The sequence below is a fragment of the Gallus gallus genome, chromosome 2 (genome assembly GCF_016699485.2).
Source record: "Gallus gallus isolate bGalGal1 chromosome 2, bGalGal1.mat.broiler.GRCg7b, whole genome shotgun sequence".
Taxonomy (NCBI): Eukaryota; Metazoa; Chordata; class Aves; order Galliformes; family Phasianidae; genus Gallus; species Gallus gallus.
Genome location: NC_052533.1, coordinates 21956967 through 21984633, shown reverse-complemented (window position 1 = coordinate 21984633; position 27667 = coordinate 21956967). Strand labels below are relative to the sequence as shown.

Sequence of the window (27667 nt, the reverse complement as noted above, 5' to 3'; positions counted from 1 at the left end):
TGGAAGGCTTCAAGTAATTGGAGCAGGAGACAAGAAAGAGTTTCATTAGATGAATGCCTAGAAAATTGCATTTGAGTCCTTTTTCTGCCAGAGCTCCAATGTGATGCTAGAAAAATTATATCCCAGCTCCTACGTGATGCTAAGGAAGTTATATTAGCCTATTTTATTATTATTATTTTTTTTCTAACAGGAATTTGGCATCTCTAATTTTCCGTATAATACAAGATGGTTCCTGGCTTGGACTACTGATACACTGAGCATTCAGTGCTGCAGTTGAGGTCACTGCAAAATGAAATTCAATCTGAACACATTAAGCACTAAAAGATGCTAGGAGCTCTGAGAAATCAGGCAGGGAAAATTGATTTATTTTTAACAATTGTCATTTTAATACCTGCGCCTCAGCTCCCGGTGTGTAAAATAAACACCTCTGCACCATCTCCGCTCATGGATGCACTGTGAGGGTAGCTTTCCAGCGCTGGGAAGGAGCTAAGGTATAATACATCACAAAAAGCCTCCACTGAAGTTAATGATTCTGTATATGCAGTCTATGGATATTGTAGCCACAATGCATAGGATCAAACGTTGAATTATGAAAATGAAAATAAACATCAACTATTTTTCAATATTTACAATCTATTATCTTGCAAAACAAACAAACAAACAAAAGTGATTTGCAGTCCCAAAGAAATGATAGCATATGATCCTGTAAATGAAGACTGTAGATGCATAAACAACATCTGGAAGAAATTAAATTTGAAACCTTAGTTATTTTTTCTTAACTACTGTTTGTATTTGCCACTTTATAAAAGTTTTTGAGACAGATGCTTTAGGAGAAAAGAGTATTGCTTAGAACAAATGGATTGTTTATCTTCCCACTTAGTCACAAACACGACAAAGAGATCCATAATACAAAACACAAGCCTGACTCAAATTTACTATCAACTTCTACTTCTTTCAAATGAAATATTGTGTCTGGTTTGATCTTGCAAGACCACAGTAATTTAATTTGAAGCAGCAGTCTTTGAAAACACAGGATAGCATGTATTCTATTGTGTCAATTTTCTGATCTTTGTTTTTCCATCTGATGTTGCTATTTCAGTGTATGGCTTCTAAAAACTGAAAGAATTTTATACAGGCATCAGTACTGGCCTGTTGTTTGTACTAATTAAATTAGTTTCCTGTTGAGTAAGTAAAATACTGGCAGCCAGGGATAGCTGGGGAGACAGCTCTGAGGCTTAAGCACTGAACCATGAACTTTCCCGTTCACCACAATATGAAACGAGTAGACACTCTTGCTGACATTATGGGGTATGAAAGAGCATTCTGTTAAGATATTTGTTTCATTCCTGTTCATGAGCTACTGATCTTCTAAAAGAGAGATTTCTAAAGATACAGTAAGTATTCCATGTTATAGAGTTAACCAAACAAATGCATTATTTGGTTTAAAAATACGCACGTCACTGTTAAAGCTGAATTTGAACCTCACATCTAAGGGGTCAAAACTCAGAGGGGAGAAAAAAAGCCCAACAGCCACACAATGGCCATGTCTCATCGCAGGCTCCTTGCCTCCATCCTAACAATCACAGAAGTGAAAACTGATACAAGGCACAGATCTTTGGCCCAAGCACCACACAAGTGGTGCTGACACCTTGAAGGATTAGGGCAAGAGACATCGCGTCTCTGATCTTCTATTCTAGTGCCTCTCAGCAAGTGCTGCAGAGTTTGCTATATGGGTAAATAAGGCATAACAGCAAAGTAGCACACACAGCACATGAATGGGATGTCTAAATATCCATCCTTACTTCAGTTTCATTTTCCCTTGTAATGCAAGAGTTCTTAAAGCATTATACATTGTTTACATTAAAACATGCATGCTTACTACAGTACATGTACACTGAGACCTTGTGTGCATATATTTAGCTTAAAGCTAATCTCTGAGTAAAAGCTCCTTCTGAAAATAGAGATTTATAAAAAGAAACACTGATAAACCTTTAGCTACAGGGACTGGTGGTCGCTGCAAAAACAGCGCTGCAACACAAAACCTGTGTGATTTGCTGATCACCCCATAAATCTTCCTTTGTCCCCTGAGTTTAAGTTTTCAGCCAAGAAAAACAACATTCTTCATAAAATTAATGAAAACAAGCTGCTCTTTGCCTACAGAAAAAGATTTTTCTTAATTACATTTTTTGCTTTGAATCATATATCCTGTAGTTTGATTAAATCCTCTTAGAAGTCAACTAAAAATTAGAGCTTTGCAGCGTGAACCTCAAAGGTGGTGTTTACTTGGAGAATATAAACCCACTGTGCCTTTGGAAGCCGATATTTAAAGCAAGAATAAGAGCAATATGCAGGACAGTTTTTATTATTTTCATTATGTCACTGCATAAATTTATTTTCAGGGCTTAAACTTTTCAGAGAAATACGATCTGGCCAATGTATTTATTAGAAATAAATGGGCTGTATAAATGAATGTAGATAAAGCAAGTATACTGGAATTCTGGTTAATCCCTTGAGGCTGTAAATCAGGATTTCTAAAGCACTTAATGCAAAATATCTGCATCAAGGGGTTAAATATATAAAATATGAAAAGTCAGAGACAAGAACTAGATTAAAAGGTTACATGGAGACGGTGCTGTAAAAAACGGAGCCCGCTGCTGAATAGATATCCAACAGACATTTATTTAGGTTCACTGGCTGCAGCAGCCGCTGGCATACTCTAAATGAACTCATACAACAAACAAAAATTGAATTCTAGTGACAGTCTTTGATCATTTTTAGTACCAAAGCAGAAAATTTCCTTATGAGAACCAAGCTACATAGACGTGATTGAGCTAACACAACTAATTGCCCTGACTGAAAACCCTCACTGAATCCTTACAGTCCCAGCAGTCCAGATGAGCCTCACACCTTTCCTAGCAAACAAGACAGCAGACAGTGAGAAGACATCGCTCATTAATTTAAACACTAATTTAATCAATTCCTATTCTCCCAAAAATCTCCCTTTGCTCAAGGGTGAAACTAGCAGAAGAACTATGGCTTTGCCAGGCCTGTGTCACGTTCCATCGAGGTCACCCAGCTCCCTGCTTTTACAGCCCTTTTCAGCTCTCAGACACAACAATGTCCACCGGCTTCAGCATCACTATGCCCGTGCATGTCATGAGGGAAGGTGCTTATACAGCTGCCATCCATCTTATTTCTTAGAAAGTTTCCACACATGCAAAGTGTTATCACCACTAAACTACTTGCACTTTGAGGTTTATTTTTCTCCCAACAAAACTGCAGGCTGAAGAACAGTTTTCCTTTCACTCTAGCTCATGATGCTTTCATATACAAATGTATCCAAAAATCTTGTTTTTATGGACTAGTAAGATCAAATTAAAAAAAAAAAAAAACTAAAAAAAAAAAAGAAAACTCAAATACTCTGACCAACAAAAAATTAAAGTATTGTTTCATACAAACACAGTCTTCCCTTTGATTCTCAGCACAGGTGATTATTTCTAACACAACTACAACCATCGCCCAGGACCAGTAAGAGTTGGCTCTGAAGCCAGTGTAGTACACTCTGAAGCTGAGTGTACATTTCTGTAAGGCATAAAGCAACAAGACATACCTTGATGCATATATTCCTGCTTTCATGCACACGCATGGATAAATCTGAACTTCACTTTTGTACTGCCATATGAAGATGGTAGCCCTGATCCTTTAAGGGACTCCATGCAAAGAAGCCAGTACCGACACAGAGCTTGTTTGAAGTCAATGTGGTTTTCCCAGTGGGAGACAGGAAGAGACAGGAATTACTGAGTTAAAGTTGTGTATTAATATTCTCAACATAAATTAAATACTTGCAGCTAAAGCAATAAATACTGAAATCCTACTGTGAATCAATACTTTTTAGTTCTTTTGGAAGACAAGTGACCTTGATCCTGCCTCTAAGCTTAAAATTTTTAATTTTTAAAGGAAATTTAGTCCAGATTGAGAGAATTCCTGTTCCCCACTCTGGCATCTCCAGAAACTTCGCTTGCTTCAGTAGGTCTTAATCACATCCCTAAAGCTAAATATTTGTTCAGCTACATTCCTAAATTGAGGTTTGTATGAACAGGAGATGAAAGGAGACTTTTCTTTGTATGACAAATTACAGCACTCATCACTTTTGTTCAGCAAGGTCATATCAAATACCATTTCACAAATCAAGTAATACCTTAAAATTCCTCTGAAGAGACGCAGAAGATTGCATCCTGCATTTCTGTTTGGGACAAGGCTGACAGAATCCAGTAAAACCCTGAACACAGGTAATATGAGCTCGTTAAACCTTTTAACCTAAATTTGATAGCACAAAAGTGAGTTTCAAACACTGTATTTTCTTCCTTTTTCCACCTCTAATTTTTTTTGCTGTTAAAGATACATGGCTATATTACAGTCAAAATCATTAAAATGAACATTAAAATGAACTTCTACTTTATCTCTTGAAAGCTCTGGTACCTTGAAAATACTTTTTAACAGGATCTTCAACCTTGTTTTATTTAATGTTGTTACCTCTCTATAGAGAACCCATATCACCTGGATGTTGTCAAGTTAGCCCTGCTGAGCAAGCTTTAGGGCATCTTCTCACTCTTTACTTATTCTCTTGATTATCACTCATGCACAGGAAGAAATTACCAAAAAAATGCCCAGGGAATGGTTATTAGACTCAAAGCTACTATTTTAAGTGACATTATTGATAGAATTAGCTAACATATAACAAAATGTGTGAAATGTGAATTGTGCTCACTGTGCATACATTTTATTCGTGGAAAGTGGCTATTGTGATTACCATACAAATGTCAAAATTCATTGTAAACTATTCTTTTCACAACTTAGTTTTACAGTGACACTTGAAAGTACTAAACACAGACAAGTACACTGAAGAAGCAAATACTGAACAAAATGACACTTTTGTCACTAGATTCACTCATCTCACAAAGCGGATACATTTACTCCCATGGGTCTGCATCAGTGTGGGAATGCACGGGGAATGTGCTATCACAGCATTGCTAATTCATCTGTATTTGACCTCCGAGGAGCAGTTTGTGTCATTGTGGAGTGGAAGCGCTGGTAAAACATTTGTCTAGATAAAAGACCTCAAGCAGTTAACCTGCTCAGCAGAGGCAACGCAACCAGGCACCAGGATAATGACCTCTACCCAAATGGGGAAGGTACATCAGTGTCATACCATGACAGCAAGACAAAGGATGATGGTAGCTCAGCAGGAAAACATTAGCAATGATATAACTCTTGGTACTGTATGGGAATGAAATGCCTTAACAAGTACAATAGCAACCTGTCTTTACCTAACAACGATTTAAAGTTTTGGTGTTTAAAAAAAGCAATAAACCACTTTGTTCTTCAGTTGTCTTTTAAGCTCCTGCTTTCATTCCATTTTACTTTTCCCTAAAAAAAAATCCTGATAAGAGTAAATCTACCGTGTGGGTAAAAGTGACAATTCAGATCAAACCAGCTTTTCCCATTTGATACGTGAACTGCAGGATGGCTGAGTTTGTCTCACTTCAGTCAGTTATGACACCATTCTCTAGCACAAACTAGAAGAACCTGATGAACCTCGTTCAGCGAGTCCAACCTGTCCCAACAGACAGATTAACTACTTTTTTATGCAGATTATTTAGGTTTAAGATGCCTTTTGTTGTTTATATGGACTCTTTCTTTTTTTAAAGAGAGACACTGTGTCACATAGCCATTATTTTTACCGTAGAGAATGCCTCGAACACTCAGCTACTGCTCTTTTAGCCCCACACAAAAAGTGCTGGCTTTAAACTATTTATTTTTAAAGTAGTAGCATGATCGGACTTGCATGTTTATCTAAAGATCTTTACTTTATGAGAGTGATTTTAGTCTGTGAGGTTTCCTCTACACATGGTAGGCAGCTGTCAGAAGCAGTGAGCAGGGCGAGGGGTCACCACAGCTGCTCTGCTAAATCACAGGGTTCCATCAACATCGCAGAAATCCTGCCGAGTGGGAGCTGGGAGACCATGGATTAGAGTGCACTGGAGTGTGTATATAAGGTCACACCATGTCTATCAAAGTGATATCAAACTGGTACGCCGTACAATACATTTTACTGTGTTCTGTGTTCAAAGAAAATAAAAGGAAAATGGACATGTGTGTAGCAGACCACAGTTTAACACAAAATTTCACATTGTCCTTTCAAACAGATGGATTTACTAGGATCACAAAGATGTGAATACATATACATAGTGGAGATGTGTTGACCAAGAACTGCATTTCATAAATTCTACAGGGCAAACATGAATTAAAGTAGCTCTCATTAATTAAATGGTAGAAGAGACTATTTAGAGAAACATTCTCTAAGTGCTTTACCTTCGTATACATAAGACAACAGTTTCCTATAAAACACTTAGTGGTATCTCCTCATGAAACTTCACTTTTACGAAATGAGTAACCTTATCATCTTAAGATAACATTCAGGCTAGGCTTGATAGGTAGCAAACACATACTTTTGATGTGTAGGTCAACAGAAATCACCCTCAAACCTGCCTGCTTCATAGGACAGCTATGACTTTGCATGTTGCATCTGTCATGTAGACAATCCACAGAATTGGGGTGTATGCAATTCTCATTGTTAGGATGTTCCAACCAAAGCACAAAACTATGTTTCCTGACCAAAAAGAAAAAAAAAAGATTCAGAGCTCACATCTTGCATGAGGACAGAAGGAAATGGGTAGGGCTATAGAGAATTTATTTTGGCTGAAGTGTGGAACAAATGAGATGACTAGACAGTAGACAATGTCTCGTACTTCTGGCAATCTTGTGCAAGCTGAAAGTTGGTAGAAGTATTGAGACAAGAAGGTTTTATCAAACCACATCTGTCTGCAAAGTTAAAACGTTGATGATGCCATTGCAAAATAGTTTCCACAATTTTATAATTACTGGTAATCATTTTCTGCAATAGGAAAAATGAAAATAGGTGCAAAGATTAAAACACTGCAAAAGCATCTTGATTAGAAACTATTTAGTTGTGAGGCAGGAACTGCCAAAAGAGTCCAGATCCTATGATTTAGAAGAAAGTCACCCAAATATCTGAACCAACAGATACTTCTTCTCTGTAAAGTTCTGAAGTTTTACTATTTAATCTGGTTCTGTGAGGTACCCATCATGGGCATGTGGACCACTTCAATTGCTAACCTTGGCAAAGTTTGCAAAGTTCTCAAAAAGAAAAAAAAAATACCACCTTAAGCAGAAGTAAATTACAAACCTCCTTTTCTCCTTCCCATAAGTACCAACACCCACTTGCTCAGTAAACCCTTTAATCTGTTCGTCACAAAACCCTTCATGCCTGGCATTCACTCACACATGTATCCACAGTTCTTTTTCACAGCAGATTACCATCCTCGCCTGTTCATTGCTCAACCTTTCTGGACAAACACATCCTCAGTTCACTTGCAGGCATCCTCCTCCACCTCACTTCTACCCATGCCGAAGCCCTGTCTTCTTAACCACTGGCCCATGTACACCTGAGGTGCCAAGAGATTTTTTCTCAGCTGTTGGAGCTCAGCCTGAAGTCTTTCCTACCTTTGGATTTCTCCAGTTTTGTTTTGTTTTAAGCAGAACGCTTTGATTCTGAACCATTTCTTCCTGGGAAAGGCTTACCCTTATACCGGACAAGCACGAGTTGGTACAATTGAATTGAAGAAAAATTCAGACAAATCTTCCTGGCAGAGCCAAGCCCTTCCCTCAGCTCAGCTGCTGCTGGCTGGGGTTGGCCTCCAACCTCTGTGGCTCTTTGGTCTTGGACAGTTGGTGGCAAAAATGAGAGAAAGAGGGAAGTTTCCCATGGCTCTCAGTCCTGTGAGTACTCTTCTAAGCCACGGTCTTGCAGAAACAGATATATATATACACAAAAAAAAGACCTAATCCAAGAACAACAACAAAAACCACTCTTCAAATTGCCCCTTATTTACATGTAAGAAAATAATCTTATTTTGATGGAAGAGTAGGTTTCTAATTTTTAATCTTTTTTTTTTTTTTTTAAATTTTCAATCCCTCCTAAGGATTGCTCTTCCTCAGAAAAGAAACATGCCAAAGAGATTGGAAGAAGCAGTGAGTTGTAAGACAAAAATATATATAACACAAAAACAAACAAAAAAACTTTACACCAAAATTATCAGAAATTCTGTCACCAATTTCACTTTGAAATCCTCTCTCCCCATCCTCTAGTGAAAAAGCACCATGTGGTAAATACTCCTTTAGCCTGAAGAGCACAAGTCCCACAGAGACAGTGTGTATCTGGTATACCAAGCCAGTTCTGCCACGTTTCTGGGCACAATTTCTGGGATGACCATTTCCCTGTTTTCTGTGGGTCACAGCAATATTTCCACAGGATAGATGAGCCAGCTACATAATCAATACATGCAGAGCTGAAGGCCCTGAGAGTCATCCGGTAAGCATGATAATTACATCTGAAACACTGTAATTAAGACCACGCTGCACTACAAGTTCCACAGAACCAGCGGACGAGGGGATGACTCAGATACAGCCCTCTGCCCAGCTCCCTGCCTGGGCTGCACCACTGGCTTCTGCAGGCTGAGCTGGGAACAACCATGCAGGCTGCATGCTGGCTCCATGGGCTGGCCTTGACATCAGTCAGTTGTGGGGCACACGATTCAGAAATCTTCCCTGTGGCATGCTGTCAAGCTTTTATAAGTAACAGCAAATCAGCCAAACGTTTCACAGATCAGCTGCCACACTACGGTCTAAATGAAGAAGTCTGTAATTAGCATTACTAGTTTAATAAGAACTTTTCAATAATTCTATATTAAAAATGTCCTGGTTATAATTATTATGTTAGGCTGGTAACATAATTATGTATATCATTATTAACCCATATTAGAAGAGTAGGGCAAACAGCAGCTAGCTTATAGCAGTTAGCTCACAATTAGCTCATAATGATTTCATTATTTGGCACATTGTTTTCTACACAAAGCTCTCATGATTTCTTTTCAGAAATTACAGAGAGCATTGCTGATTGAGAATCTCTGCGTGAGCCTGGAATTTATGCACTTGCTTCATTGCAAAGTAAATAAAACTAAATAGTGTACTTACGCACATGTAGGCCAGGCCCACTGAGATCTTCAGGACAAAGATATTTCAGGCTTTCAAAACAGAGATACAGCCACTAACAAAATAATCTCTAGATGCAAATCAATCTTTCCTTCCCTATACAATAATTTAGGAATGAAACAAATATTTTCTAAAGCAATCTTCATGTTTTAATAGATTTTTAAAAGTTCCTTATGGTCCCTATTTTTTTTTTTCAGAAGGAATAGCTGTGCATTTGGCAACCATTCTAAATGTTGTACTTGAAGAAAATAAAAACCTTTTATCAGCATCTTTAGAAAGATATGAAATATTACTTATACACATTTAGAATTTTTTTCAGGAAAATCCTTACACATTTCTAAACAGCAACAAAGAACCCCACTCTTCATGTTTCCTTTTCTTATTCCTGGTAATTTCATCCCCGTCTCCTCACTGATTTCCCTATCTGCTCTTCTTTGGCAAGAAACACTGCGTGTCTGAGAGAGGTGGTAAGAAAAATAAAGTCTTGTGGTGACAGAGCTTCTCTGCATGCTGACTGTGCAAGACATGGCCTCTAAATAATTCAGTTTGGGACCAGAAATGGCCATTCTATGTAAATAAAAATAACTCAACTTGGAGGTCAAACGCTTCACATTCCTGAGAACTCACAATCAGATCTCTGTTGCAACTGCTAAGTGGAATTTCCACATTTTGAAATGGGTTCATCATTTGCTTTCAACTATGAGTAAGAAAGATCAGCATATATAGAACTCATGTCAATATCCTTAAAAATATTGCACCCCAACGGCTGCTATTTTAGATTATTTGGGAGTTATTTGATTTTCTTATACATTTCAGCTTTTCCATAAAGGGGGCTAATAAATAGGAGAGAGACTTTTTACATGGTCTGATAGTGATAGGAAAAGGCAAAACAGTTTAAACTAAAAGAGGGGAAATGTAGATGAGATGTTAGTAGGAAATTCTTTACTCAGGAGGCAGTGAGGCACTGGCATTGCTGCTCAGAGAAGCTCTGGGTGCCCCATCCCTGGCGATGTTCAAGGCCAGGTTGGATGGGGCCCTGGGCAGCCTGAGCTGGTGGAGGCAGCCCTGCCCATGGCAGGGGGTAGGGATTGGAGGAGCTTTAAGGTCCCTTCCAAACCAAACCATTCTATGACTCTGTGATTCATTTCATATTTCGTGATCAGAAAAGTTGAGAGGTAAAAGAACCGGGCATAATACATTCATTAGAAGACTAAGATACCTTAAAAGAAAAACATTTCATACACAGCATAGTGGTAGGATAAGAGTGGGAGGTGTTATCTATAGCCTTTAGGGTGTTAGGGGTGGTACTATTAGAGTGTTGGACACAATGCTATTAATCAGAAAAGGCAAGAAAAAGGTATGTTATCAAAAGAGAGCACTGACATACCATGGAAGCACCTATTTCACGTTTGTACATCACATATACATATAACTACTTTTTTTCTTAAATATATAAACACCAGTCTACTTCCATTTCGACCCTTACACTTTAGACAAACCCAGCGCTATAAGTGCAATAGATAGCTGGAAGCCACCCGTGAGCTCTGCCCTCCCTCCAGGCGCACGCAGGCCTCCCTGCATACAGCTGGCAGATGAGGGCACTTCCAGCCCCTGGGGAGGAGAGGGGCTCTTAGCACAGCCCTTTCTGGGCCGTACAAGACAAGGGCTGACGACAGCAACAGGAATAATACTACCATAACAAAGGAACTGCTTAATTTAAGTCCACAGAATACAAGTTCACATTTATAAATATGTGCTATTTAGCATGCAAGTTCTTTTCACCTAGAAAAAGCTTTTTTTTTTTCTTTTTTTTTTTTCTTTTTTTGCCCTTTTTTTTTTAAACTACCTCTCTTTTGTCTGGAAGCAATCAAACCAAATGTGAATGTGAATGTGAAGTAGAACTCCAAAAATGCAGCACAACTCTGGCCTATGGCAGAGCTGTTATTACAGCCCCAGCTTCTGCTGGAGCTGCCAGAATGAAGCTGCACGGGAATTGCTGAAGAGTGATCACAAAAATACCTCTTTCCCCACTGTCCCTCCAGAAGCACAGCTCAAATAACTGCTGCTCAGCTGTCTGTCTTTTAAATAAAAATATTTTCATCATTGTACATGTCTCAGTGCCAGGCTGGGGAGTGTTTCGCCTCCGTTGTTTTGATTTCCACACTCCCAGCCTTGGATCACCAGGCAACACTGCCGCGATAAAAGGTCCGCTGTGTTTTACAAAGTATACTTGTTTCCTTTAGGTAGAGGAAAAGGTGTGTCCATAGGAGCTCATAACTTCTTTTCCCTTGTTTAGCACAAACAAAAACTGTTAGAAAGCAGTAATTATACAGATCGGACAGAAAAATGGTAGAAACATACCACTATTTCACAGAACATTTTAGCTATTCTATGGGACATGCCCTATACCTAATGACAGGCATGAACACCCAGTACTATTGTTTTTCCTCTATTTTATGCTACTATCATGAATATTTTTAAGGAAAATAATTCCAGCAGTGGCTTTATTCTCAAAAATATGTACATCTTTCTTACAGAACTGGAAGCGTGGGGGGAAAGATGAGCACCGTGTAAAGTGGTTCATAGGAAGACGAGAAATAGAATCAGGTTGGTGGAAGAGGATGTGGGAGTGGTTATGCCATCTGCTAGAAAACTCCAGATTCAATCTTCTTTAAAAAGTTTCCACAGTGAGGATTTCTTGGGAGGCATACTGGGAACACAGCAATAGGTATTTCTGGCATCTTCTCCCCACCCTACCACTTGCACAGGCAACTGTCAAGGAGAAGATACTTCTCTAGATGAACTCTCAGTCTGCCTTAATATGGAGTTTTTGTGTTTGAAAGCTCTGTTTAAGGAGGCAGGTAACCCTGACACCCTGAGACAGGCAAGCCAACTATCTGCCTGGTGAAGTCATTCAGATACTCTTTTGAGAAATCATAGAATGATAGAATGATAAAATTGATTTGGGTTGGAAGTGATCTTAAAGACCCTTCAGCTCCAACTCCCTGCTGTGAGCAGGGCTGCCACCCACCAGATCAGGCTGCCCAGGGCCTCATCCAAGCTAGCCTTGAATGCCTCCAGAAATTTAGTTTTTAAGCCCAGAACATTATTTTAAAGTTGTACTGCAGTTACTTACAGGGATTCTAACACTAAATTTCAAGCTTAATTGCATATAGTCAGAGTTTTCTGAATTGCGATTCAATTAACTCCGCTATTATGACTAGGAGATAGGTAATTACAAGATCCGATTCAGTATATGTTCTATAAATTCCATTTTTTCTGTAATTAAACATAGCACTTTATAAAGAGAATGTGCATTTACTGTAGTAGACAAAAATACTTCTAGCAGTATACAAACAACAAGAACTGTTCTGACTCTCCGGGACAGCCTCTAAGTTCTTCAGCAAAGAAAATCATTCAGTGGTTGTCCACTTATGAATGACAAGCCTCCTCAGATGCCCAGCTATTTCCCTTCATCATTGCAGATGCAATGCAGTCCTTTCAGCATTTATCTAGCTAATGCTTTGAAGTGCTTGGCTGAGTAGAGGACCCAACCCACACCTATGCCCCATTGCCCATCCTGGGGATGTGGAAAGGGCTTCGCACAGAGGCACAATCAGCCCCACTCAAGAACATGAATGTTGGGAGCTGGAGATAGAATCAAGCCTTAGAAGTGGTGTACAAAGTTTAACTCAATTCTTTTACTTATATGGCAAAGCTGAGGAACAAGCTTTTTATACATATTTTCTCCCTTTACACCTCTTCTCCTCCCTCCCCCAGCAAATACTGTCCCTTGTGAGGACAGTAGATGGGAGCGGTTGAGGGAAATGTTCCTATATATGGAAAAGCTCTGAGTTAAAGATAGCTCTGGATGACAGATCATGTTAAATTCTCATCATGCCCAGGCTCCTCGCAGTTACAGTAGTAGAGATTAAGTGGCGAAGGAAAAACCCACTATTTAATTCCAGGGGCTTCCTGACAGGAAAAAAATACTTCAGAAACTCAGAAAGAGTCCTAAATTCCCAGCTATTTCCTCCCGTGATATCATCCATAATGTTAGCCTATAGTTTCCAGTGAACCTGACACCTGAGCAAGCATTTTATGTTTTCAGTTAACAGCAGTTCAAAGGTGCCAGATAATATTTGTCAAAAAAGGGTGCTGTTTCTCATTTAGGAGAGCTATCTTCACAGCCAAATGACTGCAGGATCAGTGTTGCACTGTAGCCATAATTCAAACCACAAGTCTGTAATATGTTGTTTCTACTGCCAACATGTAATGTTTGCTGAATATTAAATAAAGTGTTCACAGACTCTAACACTGTACACATGCATTTTCCTTAAACGGATAAGGACACTGATAAGCAATGTAGCTGCCATTTTTATTGGCAGCTGTGAGGTATGTGTTTAAAGTCTTAATCTTTACAATCTGGTTCTACACAGACAGGTCTTATCCACCTACTTCATCATTTTAAAATTAGATATATTTGCTACAATAAATATTTCTACCGTGTGCATTTTATTTCTATTAAGGTTAAAGATTTATCCTCTCTTAAAGATGACAAGTTTTCAAACCATTCTTTTCCCCTTCAGTTCCTGTTCCACTTAAAGATAAAATGAAGAATACTTCTCCCAAAAAAATATTTTTAAGGAAAAAACATCTAGTACCTAAATTTTAAGTCAAACAGAAGAGATTTTAGTGTGTATAATCCAAAATCATACAAGTCAATTCTCACTCCCTGTGCCATGCTTACAGAAACTGGCACAGATGAGGACCTTGCTGTTCTGGAGATGAGTCTCCTCCTCCTGCTTTCCATTCCATAGGAAATGAAGAACAGCTGGTTGGTCTGCATAGCTGCAAACCCATTATTACTCCTCACCTTTTGCCTATCATCCCATCTGCCTCCAAGGCGCTGCAAAAGACTATCCCATGGAGCACAACTCCTTGGTGTAAGGGCAGGTAGCATTCGACATGAGCTCCTATATCATGGATGTGACTCCTCTGATTGCAGCTGGAAAAAAACATTCTCTCTACCATGTGCATCTTGGTTGGTTGCTGAAGGCTTTCTCTCTAAAGATGCTGCTCTACTCACAACACCAGATTCAGCAAAGCTGGTCCCAGGAGATGCAGAACGCCCTTTTCTCTTACTGTGAGAGAGCAGATCCGCCTGTTGTTACCGTTTTGGTAACAGCACGGGACAGGAGAAAAGCTTTAGACTGCCAGAGGCTTCAGAGGAGCTCAAGCCCCAGGCGCAATGCTGGACCAAAACCAGCATCTCCAGCCCCCAAACTCTCCCTCCCTCACTCCCATGGTGGCCTTTCCATAGGGGCCTTCAGAGGGGCTGTGAAAGCAGAGCATAGTAACTTCAGGATGAATATTTAAAGGCATGTGTACACGGGCATGCATTCAAGATGTACATTTCACAGTTGGATTTCAAAACTGGCAAAGCCAAAATGTAAAACACATTGAGGAGTTTGGTCAGCTTTATCTTGTATAAAGAAGCAGTATTTGAAGGATGAAATAGCACTCAGGGACTCCTTTTGATATTCCTGCAGCTTCTATCCCGGTATCAGCTATTCTCTCTGTCTCTCCATGGGTAATGGTAAGTATCCCATAAACACATCTGGTTGGAATGGAGAGCAGGACTGAGAAGAAAACGAGAGCAACTTCCATTCTCATCACAGGCAAATGGAAAAGGAAAAAGCAGTCCAAGTACCAAAGCAATTTTCTGTATAGCTTAATGGCAAAATTCTATGCTCTGGTAATTTCCTAAATGTTCTTTAAGCAGATAATAATAATTATTATTTAATAAGAAGCTGAATATATTGTGTGTAGTTTGGTTACAAGCTGCACAGATTTCTTCATATTTTAAGAGTGGATAAAATAAAAACTTACTATGTGCTAGAAGCTTCTTTCTTTGCTGACAGGAACCAACTACACTTTTGCCCCCTCTTAAACAAACCAGTGTACTTTTCACTCCATAAATCTCATATTACTTCCTTCCTTTTCATTTATTTTGAACCAGAAGGAGGAGTTTTTAACAGAAGTGCTCTATGGCAGCAGGAGGAAAACAGCAAATGAGGATGGAAGCTGCATAAGGAAAGTAAATCAAAAGTAATAAAATCACGCAGATCCAGCAAGCTTTGTGGGGGGAAATGAAGTCAAAGTTGACTGAATCCAGAGCTGGAGAAACATTACACATGAGAAAACACCATTAAAAATAGGCTGCTCTCTTAACAGATGATATGGGAAATGAAGCAATAATTTATAATGCAGATAGGAAAAAACCTGCCACGCTTGCAAATTTCAAATGAGATGCAAGTTTGAATAACAAGTGATAATGAAATGCACGCACACAATCTTAAGGGTAGAACACCATGGAACAATTTAATTAAAAGGAAAACAATATGCTCTGCAACCCAGGATCAGAAATAACATAGCGCCTATGCTCCTGTTCATCTAACCAGACAGCTATTTAGCAGATAGAGTTAGCAGTGCATTCTGGGGCTTGAAAAATTGTGCACGAAGGTTTGAACTTGACCTGGAAAATATCAGTAATGATGCAAATCTTTTCAAGGAAGTATTTTAGAGAAAGTCTTTCAGCTGACTTTAGGTGACACAAGTATAAAACAAATTGGAATGTCTCTGGTAATAAGAACTTCTGTAACGCGTTTATAATTTTTAAAAGTAGTTTTACTTTCAAAAGCAGAATATGGTAAGCATTTACTGTAATAAAACACAGCTACTTTTCCCAGATTTCTAATAACGGTTTTAAAAATATTTGCACTGTTCTGCACCCTGAAAACCTCCTATAGCCATGATATTAAGCAGTACAATGAAAGAATAGCTTAGTTTATGTTAAGGGATATTAACTACAGCAAAAGATACTGTAGAAGAAAAAGGCCTGCAGATTTGCAAATGAGTTTCACACATGATTTATAAATGCAAATGTGAATAGTAGGTGATAATGGAATCCAAGCAAATGTGTGCACATGATAGATCAGATATCCCGGAGAGGCGGGGGAATTGTGCTGCACTAAATGTAATTTTTCAGACTCAAGAATGCCAAGTACTTGGGCCTAAGTAGCATGAGAAAGAACCATCTTGATAGAGTGGAATTATAGGAAAATAGCATCTGGGTAACACCAAATGGTATCAAGAAGATAAGGACAAAGTAAGTATTAGCAGTTGAGAGAGAAATTATAGCACCGAGATATATTAAAAAAAAAAGACATCACTCAATTCTGAAAGAGAGAGGACTAGATTTAGTAAAGATTATAAAACCTCACAGAATCCACAAAAGAGGACAATGTGTGTGCATGAATATAATGGTTCCCCCTAAAGAATGGTTTAAGCAAATGGGTATTCTTGAGTTGCCATTACATTTAACATCCAGATCCATACAGGAAATGTATGTGGAATACACAACTGCAGCTTCCAGGTTTTAATATGTGAGTTGAGGATTAATTACACAGGGCTTTATTAAAAATTAATTATTAAAACAGAACACCAATAAAAACAATGAAAGATAAAAAAGGTTAGGTATATACAACTACCTGCAATTTACAACTCAATGTCTCATGCAGAGCATACGTGAGATTAAAAAGAAGCCTCAGATAATCCTCAAGTGACATAATGATCACTAGACAACTCTGACAGTTGACTTTTTAGGGCAGCTTTAAATCATTTAAAATCAGAGATCACCTGAAACTGAGCTCTATAGGGGTTGGCCATCTAGGCTGCTCTTCTTTTGGACATGAGCTCCACCTGCAGCAGCTAAACCAGGCCAAAGAATTTAGCAAAATGCTTCAGGTGACACATGGAAAGATGCATTACATGCAATTACAGCAACACTGTAAGCCAAACATGGAGTGTAAGAAGAGGGAAAAACTGATCCTTATAATGAATATATGAAACACTTAAAATATTTATATGAAGTATATTATAGACTGCCAGTATTGCAGTGTACCTTGAGTGACTGAGATCTCTCCAGGCTGTTCCAAGAAACACATTCTGAAAAAGGGCATCCTTCTTTCACACAAGCTGCACCATGTTCATGACATTCAAAGGGTTAATTACACAGCTGAGCATCTGCTCCATTTATTGATAAGCAGAGAATGTTGCAATTTTTTGGATTTATGAATTGCTGGGGTCAGTCAGCATCTTGTGCATAACAGCTCCTGTCTAGATGTATCCCTTACCTGCTGGGCAGAGACAATTTCTCGCTCAATGGAGACCTTGGAACCCTGAAGCCCTTTAAGCCATTTGCTCTGTAACCTTGGCAGCTGGGCCAAACACAGTTCTTCTTCTTCTTCTTCTTTTTTTTTTTTGCAACTGGGCCTCTCTAAATAAAAACTATGGAGCCTTGTTAGCCAACAACAGAGCGTGAAATCACTACATTGCCGTCCCCTACTCTAAGAGTTGATCAATTTTTTTTCATTATAGATTTGTGTGCTAGGGTCAACAAGTAGAAAAAGCACATGCAATAATCTATACCAAGCTGTAAATTTATTTTCACTATAATGAAGTACAGCTTGGAAAAAAATATGCTCTTGATATAATTTATAAAAACAAAGAAAACCTAGCAGTTAATACTTCGAATGCTAGCTCAGACAAGGACACAAGGCTGGACACAGCTAAGGAATCAGTGCAGCTTGCACTCCTATGTCTTTATGTTCAAAATTTTTGCTATTCCTTTTAAAAAAATTACATCATTTTACACTAAGCAGAGAGTAAACGTCAGTGACAGGTCTAAACTGCTACATTTTCTGGGTGATATTTTCATTGCATTAATTAGTAGGAAGGAGGATTAGATAAAGGCACGTGGCTAAGCTGATATATGTTAGCTTGAGAATCAAGGCCGATCTGCTACACTTTCACTTTGATCCATTTCCAACAAGTTTTTTTTTGCTTGGTAGTGTCCACTGGACCATGCATCCACTGATGCATGATAAAAAGTGTTCGATGCAGCCTGAAATAGGTCCAAATGCACCTGAAGTTGTTGGTAATGTAAAGGTGGTCATCAAAGACCTCTGCTGGTTTTACTAGGCAGTCCATCCACTCTTTGGATGGTTGTCAAACAGTCCCTACGGTGAGGCCTGATGCTAAGTCAGGACAATTTGTCTCTTTCAGAAAGACCATGAACATGCTATGTGTCCTATAGAAAGAACAGGACAAGAGTCCTGTTATGTATGGTGCTCTTCCTAAAATATTTTATTTTGTTTTGTTAGAGCACTTATAGCTAAATTTTTACAATGTAGCCCCTTCATAACCAAACATTTTTCTGAGAAAATCTTTTTTTTTTTTTTACATCTATATTTGAAATGAACCATCCCCATGTGTCTTCAAGGACTCTTACTTCTAGTAAATATTCTTGCAATAAGCCGAATAGCGTCAGATGTGAACCCATTTCAGAGATAGTACTTTACAATGTGAGTTGAACCTCATATGCCTGTGCACTCTTGGTAGAGGCTCACTGTTGCTTATTACTATTAATATGAAATAATGGTCTTGATGTGAAGGATAGCCATCTCAGAGGCATCTCTCAGACGTGCTGAATATAATCCTGAAGATCATTTTGCCCTAGTCAAGTTATTTGCTAAAAACTCTGAGATCAGATTTTCTCCTGATATAAACAGCTTCGAAAACAGTGAATTTATTGCTACAGGTCTATACAAGTAAACTATTTATCTACCAAATGGTCCAAAGAAAGTCACCCATCTCACTGCTGGGTGGGAATTTGCCTCTTCACACTCCAATTCTCAGAATTCTGAATTCCAAACCCTCTCTCTTCAAACTTGAGTCCTACACAGTTCAAAAAAAACAAATTCTGAAGACTGAGAAAAAAAAAAGAGTTCATTTACAATCTAGAGAAGAAAGAAGTGTTTATATATGTATATAAAAGAAGGCTTTTGCAAAACCAGCAGTTCTCCATGTTTGTAGTAAATAGGAAAAGTAACAGTGGACTCAAACTGCAGCAGGAGCGGCCAAGCTGGAAGTATTTCTTGATGTATGAGAGGATGGAAAGCTCTGGAAAGGACTGCCTGGGGGAGGTTGTGGAATCTCTATTATTGGATGTTTTTAAAAACAGGTTAGTCAAACATCTGTCAGAATGACACAGATACAGCTGATCCTGCCTTGGGGAAGGCACGATAGTCTAGGTGACCTCTCGAGGCTCTTCCTGCCCTATTTCATATGATTCAGTGATTCAGCACATACCTTTGAAACACCCTGGGGCTTGATTCCTTTCTCATGTTATTTTTAAACTGGTGCAACTTCACTGATTTCAACAGAGCTTTTCCTCCCTCTCTTGCAGTAAGTGTGAGAAGAATCTACTTACCACTGCACTGCTCAGCTGGTTTCCTAAGATCACTTTTATTTTTTAATCTAAATCTCTCTAAGACTGTCAATATCACTGATTTGATTCAAATTTTGTACTATTTCAGTAAAAATCTGAGTCCCATCATGTACAGCAGAGGCAAAAAATGTTTTGTGTGGGAAAAAAATTGAATAAAGAGTCTTTCAAGTTGCCAGCAACTCTCAACATTTTCCCCCAGTGCATTTCTCTTGAGGTACAGAGACAGAGCTTAAAATGGGCAAAAAGTTCACCTCATCTACTAGAAGAAGCCAGAGTAGAGATGGCAAAGAGGAAATGATGCAGCATGAGCCGTCCTAAAGTACATAGCAGTACCTTAGAAGGAAGGACACAACCTACCTCAGACACAAGGACACAGTACGTTACAGTTGGCTGCAACATCTTATTGACAGAGTATTCCAAATACATTAGGGAGTGGGGGTAGGTTTAGCACGACAGCTAATAAGCATGGGAGCTAATCACATTCCCATCTATCGATATTCGAAGAAACAGATAAAATATGTCAAAAGCCCCTGAAGCTATGCAGAATCTAGAATACTATTTATTTTAAAATAATGTCAAAGCTATCCACATACCACACATCAGCAGCAGATTACACAGAGCTTCAAATAGCCAAAAAATTGTAGTCTCTAACCGTAAGAGAAACATAGTTACATTGCACTAGCTCCAAACAACGGAGGAACCACAGAAAGCACATTTCAGATCATCTAATTTGTTCTTTGGCCATTGCCATTGTCCATAGATTTTAAATATCCAGACTGTAATCATTTCTCCTATAGCACGGCTATATATATGTAAAATATCTTGACTCTTTGCTGCTCTTTTTGTTTGTTTGTTTTTCTGCTTTCGATGCATGATAAATTGTCTCTTGTTCTCCAAGTGTTAAAAAAGATACAACAGCAAGAACTAAACTGCATGTTTCAGAATTTTCCTCCAACCCAAAATAATAATAAAGGATTCTGGCAGATCAACTATATATACGTATATACATGTATATATGATATATATACACATACGCACACACATATCTGTATGTGTAGGTGGATTTTCCCCTCCAGAAAATTTCATTTACAGAATGAAGATTTAAAAAAATGTCACTCTAAGAATTCACCTGAAATGTGCTGCTTAGGACTTCAGTAACTTCTGAGACTTCTGGCTGATTCTTTCTTCTGACTGGGCTTGAAGTGGCCACCCCTTTTCTGTGATCCTACAGCCCAGGAAAAGCTTACATACAACTTCATGAAAAGGATGGTAAAGATGCAAATGAAAAGAACTCAGAGGCTGATAACTCCAGTGGTAATTGAACCTGACGTATTTCCTCTCTTCAGGTCTAACAGGGATTTGAATATTTGTTTCCCTCAAGTAAAGGTTGTGAAATCCCTTGAAACACAAAACTATGATGAAAAGGTCTCTAGTGTGCAAAAGAAATTTCATTTACTTGTGCAGTGCTTTGAGATTTGATTCTTCACTTAAGACTAGTCAATTTCCTTGGGATGATGAAAGATTGTATAAACCCCAAAGGAGCACAGAAAGGTTTAACTCCCACTTCTGAATTCCTTTAATTAAGAAAATGTTATCTGCAGATTTGTCAGGAGTGGGGGTGTCAGTTCTTGGCTTGAGGAACAGTGAAAACATAGTGAAAGCTTTCAAGATGCGTTCAAGAACTATATTGAAAGAAACAGTTTTTGACCCCTTTAACAACAAATCACTCAGAAAAACCTGCACATTAAGTTTCATCCAACAGTGAGCTGTGCAGCCTTTTAAAGATTCTTCTGACTACCCAAGGACCCTCCACATGATGTCACATACATGTGTTCTCTTCTGAAGGTGAGGAAGTTTTGCCTCATTCCTTTGGTAAGGCCTGCTCTGCATCTGAGTTCATCACAAGGGCATTTTCCTTTCTCCTCCTTTTTATCTTATTACATTTGCTTATCTCTAATAGATTTTGTCACTTCGTTCAAATGTTGAAGCTTGAGTGATGGCAATCAGAGATACCTGCATGCTATCATGTTAGCTCCTACATGCTAGTTCATTTTGAACAACCTGTCTCTTCCAGGATTTAATGTCCCTGTACTTGAATGGGATCTTTCTTTTACATATTTTTTTCTCTTCCAATTGGGCTGTGTGCATGGCAAGTGCTCTGGCAACAACAGACAAGGCTATTCTTTAGTCTGACTACCAAGCATTCTATCTATTTTCTGGGAGATGAAAACAAACTTATCTGGAGCATGTGATATTTGAAAGCTTTTGCCTTATCTTAGTGGTCAGCTATCCATCAGATATACTCAGTGCTAAAGATTGGAATATCTGCAACAATAGACTAGAGGCAATAGAGTTGAAATCTTTATAATTGCGACCAACTATAATGAGTTAATGACAGGAATGTCTTTGTATTCTGCATTCTGTATTACATCTCCTCTATTACTGGCCAATGGCTCCTGAATCTTTTCTAAAAAAAAGAATCACTCAGTGTTTCCTCATTCAGAAACTCAAATCCAGTGTAGTTCAAACAGTAAATATAGTCTATTTAACAGAGCTGTTGAAACAATCTGGGCTACCTTGTGTTCTACAGGCACAAAGACAATTTCTGACCGTGTTCTAATGAAAAGGAATGAATTTTTCTATTCTTCCACCTTTCCTGCTCCTAACAGCAATTCTTTGTGCCAGCAGTGAGACTTGACAGTGACTTCTGTCCCTTTGTGCAAAGATGGGAACACCTTCCATTAGCTATCTGTATGATTGCAAGTTCCCCTGAGTTTCACATAAAGATCTGGAACTTACTGAAAGAGATATTTCACCATTCAGCTAAGGAGGTTCAAACTTATCTCTCCATTATCACCTCCTACCTAAATAAGGGATGTCAGAGGGCTTTTTTTTCTGTTGTTTCAAAGTACTATGACAGAGAGAAAAAAAAAAAAAAGAAAAAAAAGCCTGGATCTCCTTTTCTTCAGATGGTGGAGTTACATACACTCAAAAATGTGTTATAGGAAGCTTACTGTAAGTGACTGTGATGCCTGTGAGGGAGATGACCTTTTGCTTTGGAGATGCACAGACCATCCAAATCAGAGGAAAGAAAGAGCAGAGTGAAGCTGAAGGAGAAGCAGTTAGCTCATGTTCCAGTTGCCATCTCTGAGGAGAATGGTACTTACCAGATTTAATGCCCTATCTAAAAGTTAATTTCACCTATCCCAGCACTATTAGTATCTGTATTTTGAACCCTTCTGAACTATTGCTAACAGTCTGCCAACACAAATGAACGGCTATTTGGCTTATTTGTTGTCCTTTCAGATTAATACTAATATTTTAAAAGCTCAAGGCACTTATTCAGCCTAAGGAATGCTTAATATAATGAAAAGGAATTAATCCAACTGGACTACTATTTAAGGCAATACTTGTTTTCTCATTTCTAATGTCCATGACTAAAAAAATAAGCAAGCCAAGTTAAGACAGAGTATTGCTCTATCGTGTACTTGAAATACATGAATTAAAGTAAATCCACTGAAGTAGATAAGCAAGCGAGAGTAAATCTTTACACTGGGGACCCAGCAGAAATGTTTTATAGCTGAAAAAAGTCCTCTGTTTGATTCTGCTGATGTTGTACGTTTCAAATAATTAATTATAGGTAAGAAAGTTCAACAAATTTTATTTACTTCTGTATCAGATTTTTAGTTCTTCACAATAAAGTGAAGAATTCAATATGCATAAATTAACATTTCTCCTAAAGCAATATTCTTTTTATCTACTTGCAATTGTCCTATCTGTTGGCATAAGCAGAGGGCCAAAAAGATGATAAAGGGCCTGGAGCATCTCCCGTATGAGGAAAGGCTGAGTAACCTGGGTCTATTCAGCCTGGGGAAGACTGAGAGGGGATCTGATTAATGTTTATAAATATCTAACGGAATGTGGGAGGCAAATGGATTAGGCCAGGCTCTTCTCGGTGGTTTGGGGTGGTAGGTTAAAGAGCAGTGGCCTAAAACTTGAATATAGAAAGTTCCATACAAACATGTAGAAGAACTTATTTATGGCAAGGGTGATGTGCACTGGAACAGGTTGCCCAGAGAGTCTCCTCTCTGGAGATATTCAAGACACATCTGGATGCCTACCTATGTGATCTATAGTAGGGAACCTACTTTAGTGGTGGGGTTGGACTTGATGATCTCCTGAAGTCCCTTCCAACCCTTGCAATTCTGTGATTCTGCAATAAGACATCTAGAATATTTCATAAGATATAGAAATCCCGTAATTTCTCATGAATCCTGACTACAAATTAATGTGATGATTGGAGCATTTAAGTATCATCAAACATTCAGGAATTAATCCTGAATTGACAGGCCACACAGTTACTTGAATAAAAGCAGATTTTATGCAGAGAGGGGTAGCAGTCTGCAAAGCTGGAGGCATGGCAAGAGATCTCTGCATGAAAGAATTACTGCATGATACTTAGCATCACTGAATTTCACTGTTCTGAGATAACTGAGTCACAACTCAAGATAAACACAAAACAATTAGATTACCCTCCCATAATATGGAAAACATACTCCCAAAGTAAGCTCAAAGGTTTTAGAGGAAACATATTGCTAATTTGTAAATATTAAAATGTCAAAAGCTTATTTTCTACTTCAGACAATTGAGCAGCCACATTCTACAGATCATGAAGCACTTCCAAATAGGAGCAAATAACAAAATTAACAGCAAATACAGGGACTGATCATCACAACATAGTAACTATAAAGAAAAGAAAACATGACACTGGAATCAAGTAGAAGTTGATAGCATAAAGATGACAACTTCTTAGCATGTAAACGTTGTGGCTGGAGGCAAGTTAATAAGTCACGTATGTGTAAGTCATTAGGATTTCCTTGTGCTAGCCCTGTAAATTATACATGGATCTGCTTCTAAGGAAATCACCTTTTTGCGCTACTGTAGATTTTATGCCAAATCAAAAAGCAAGGAAGCAAGCAGAATTATTTTTTCTTAAATAACAGTATTAAGAAACATGAAAGACGCATCAGTTAGGAAAAAAAAATGTTAAGGAATATCAGATTACCTAAAAATTAATTAATGTAGCATAGAGTAAAGGCAGACCAGTTTGTCTTCTTTACCCGGTGGCTGCTGGGGAACTGTTGGAAAGCTCCTAAATAAACACGTTTACACACAATTCAGTTTGTGTCTACTATTAGTCAAGCACTTCAGAAACTCTCTATATTAAGACATCTGTAGGGATGATATGGATGATATGCAAAGCTGCCAAAGTGCAGCATAGCCTATATTCAAAAATGCTAATGAGTATTAAACCATGTGAATTAATAAATAATTAACATGCATCAATCTCTTTGCATTTAAAGAAGACATCTGAAAATCTTTCAGTGCACTCAGATTAGATTATAATCTCTTGAGCAAGCAGTTTTTTCAGCAGCTTCAGCTAGAACAGAAACCCTTTCTTATTTCCATGACATCAGGATTTCCCAATCTGATTGAAGATTTTTATCACCACTTAAAATAAATTATTCAGCAAAATTATTTTAATGTAATCAAATATTAGAAGATAATTTTTCAGCTAACAGTTCAGGAAAAATTGATTGACAGAAGTATGTGTGACAATGCCACAAACCCAGCTGTAAAACTCCTATGACTGAGTGAAAATCATTTTGACCCAGTATAACCTAATCCTGTAGTTTCAAATCTGATAAATAAAAATCTGATGGGTTTAATTTGAACCAGAAACTTTAGAATGGGCCAGGAACTCTGTTCCCCAGTAACCAGCATGAAGCCACTGTACACTCTGAAAATGAGATCAGATGTCCATTCTTGATCCATATCAAATTTGTTCTGCTGGGCAAAGCAGGAGTGCATAGACTCCATGTTAACAACTGTGGAAGCACAGCTTTACTGTATTAAATGGAAATCTTTATGTGCAGTACATACACAGAAGTCAGTGGGGTGGAATTAGTAGAAAAAAATCTCAAAGCCCTTAAAATAATTAAGAAATCTATTTCCTAGAATAAAGTTTCAAGTGATTTAAAAGAAAAAAACGTAGAAGAAAGAGGCTCAGATAATATAACAGTTCTCCCATATATATTACCTTTATGCTAAAGAAAAATAAATCTAACAAAATAGAGAAGCTTTATTTAGAAAATAATTCTAGTGAATGTCTGGGCTCAGAGATGACCTAATTCAACACTTTTAAAAAATTATTTCTAATGACTTTGCTGCTCTCCTAGCAGGAAAGTAGAATACAGCTTTCACTGCTAAAATATAACTGACCATACGCATGCACTCTAGTACTACAAAGGCAAGACTAACACAGTGTCCCCACTCTTCCAGGCTGAGGTACATTCCCATACCTCAAGAAACAGAATAGAGCAAATGCTGACTTCAGTGCAAGACCTAAATAAATAGTTGCACTTAGAGAATGCTTACACATTTCAGCTGGGACTAAAATGCCCTCACTTCATGACAAAGAGCAAGGGTACTGCATTTCTGTACATCTGACAACAGCTTTCCAACTGCTTATCTTTTGGCCGAGTACTCCAAACAGTTCTGGATGCACTAGGCATGCAGTGAGCATGCTTCTGGGTTTCACTCAGAAGGAGGAAGGGTGACCAGCTAAATCCAACTCCATGGTTCAAGAGACCCTGTTCAGATTATTTTCTCCTTTGGCACTGGAGATCAATTTTGGAGGATTTGACTTTTGGTCTTGAATGCTTTATTACCCACTTGAAATTCTCTGTAAGAGAAAAGTCACAAAACCAAAAGCAAAAAACATGAAGAAAATACTTTTTTCTCCTTTAAGTCAAAATCACAGTGTCAGTTTGGAATACACACATGACAACACCAGCTCAGGACAGAACAATGTCACAGCCGCTTGTGCTAAATATCAGAAAGTGAAATCAGTATTTCATAGATGGAAAGCAAAGGCCTGACAGGAGGCTACGCTTCTGTCAGAACGTTATTCCTAAACACACTGTAGCTCACCAGAGTGAGCAACCAGAATGCCAAGAAAATTGTGCAACTCTTTTGATGACCTTCTTGTGGTCCATCTAACTCATCTCCAGAATGCATAAAAAGAGAGTGGTAACTACTTTTGGAAATGAGCAATGATCTACTTCCTACCTGCTCTGCTGCTTCTCAGTGAATTTATGTGCATTTGCAATATGAGTTTCTACTTAAAGCCTCATGCTATGGCTTACAGCTCTCCAATGTTATAGTCAAGTCCATGGCAACATGCATGCATGTATACATGGTCACGACCTCTTCTCTTCTTCTAACTTTTCTCCAGTTGTATCCCATTGGTCCTGCCCAAAAATTTCACAGTATTTCCAAGGATTTGTTTACTCTGTTTTATCACTGGTACCGCAGTCTGTACTTCACACATAGCATTAGGAAGGTCTCAGTAGTATACTTTACAAAGTTGCATCTTCCAACCTTATGAGTTAGCAATTCTTTCAACAAATTGTGCCCAGAGAGTAATGAGCAGTTGTCTGAGCATTGTGAGTCACGCAACCTCCCTGCCATTACTGTCACAAAAAGAAATGACCATTCCTTTATTAATATTCAAGTTGATAGCTTTTGATATGAGCTTGCATTTCAATTTCTGTATTATTCCAAAAGACTGGAACAGAGACTTTTAAAAGGAATTCTTACATTACAGCCATAAAAGTATCTTTTATTTTATACTCTCTTTAAAACAGCTTGCTCCCTGTTTAAAAAAATGCCCTGCATAAAACCCATTACAACAGCGAATCAGAAAATAGATGCTCTAATTTTCTTTTAAAATAAATAAATAAATAAATAAATAAGAAAATGTAATAAAAAGATAAAACCTTCATAGAGAATTGCAGCAATTATATCTCCACAGCTACAATATAACCCAAAACTTTGCAAAGCCTTTGATTATTGAACCATGGCTGAAGTGAATAATTTGGCTTTCACTAAGAAAACAAGCACATTCATTCTCACCACAATGGAGAGAGGCAGTTTTAATTAAACCTTATCAAAAGATGAATAAAGAATAAACTCAATACCCATTCCACAGGACTCTATTTTCATCTGTTTAGTTTAAGCTTGCCATGTTCATGCAGTAATTAACCACTGTCCAAGGAATGTTGGAGTTGTGTTAATGTTGGTAAAGATTTAATTAGTTCAATTATCTGGAGAGTATTG

The 27667-nt window shown here is 38.2% G+C and overlaps 1 protein-coding gene across 5 annotated transcripts in view; it reads right to left on the bottom strand.

Moving 5' to 3' along the window:
* Positions 1–27667, bottom strand: part of CDK14 (cyclin dependent kinase 14) — a 312933-nt gene that overhangs the window by 19820 nt on the left and 265446 nt on the right. The window lies entirely within an intron of this gene.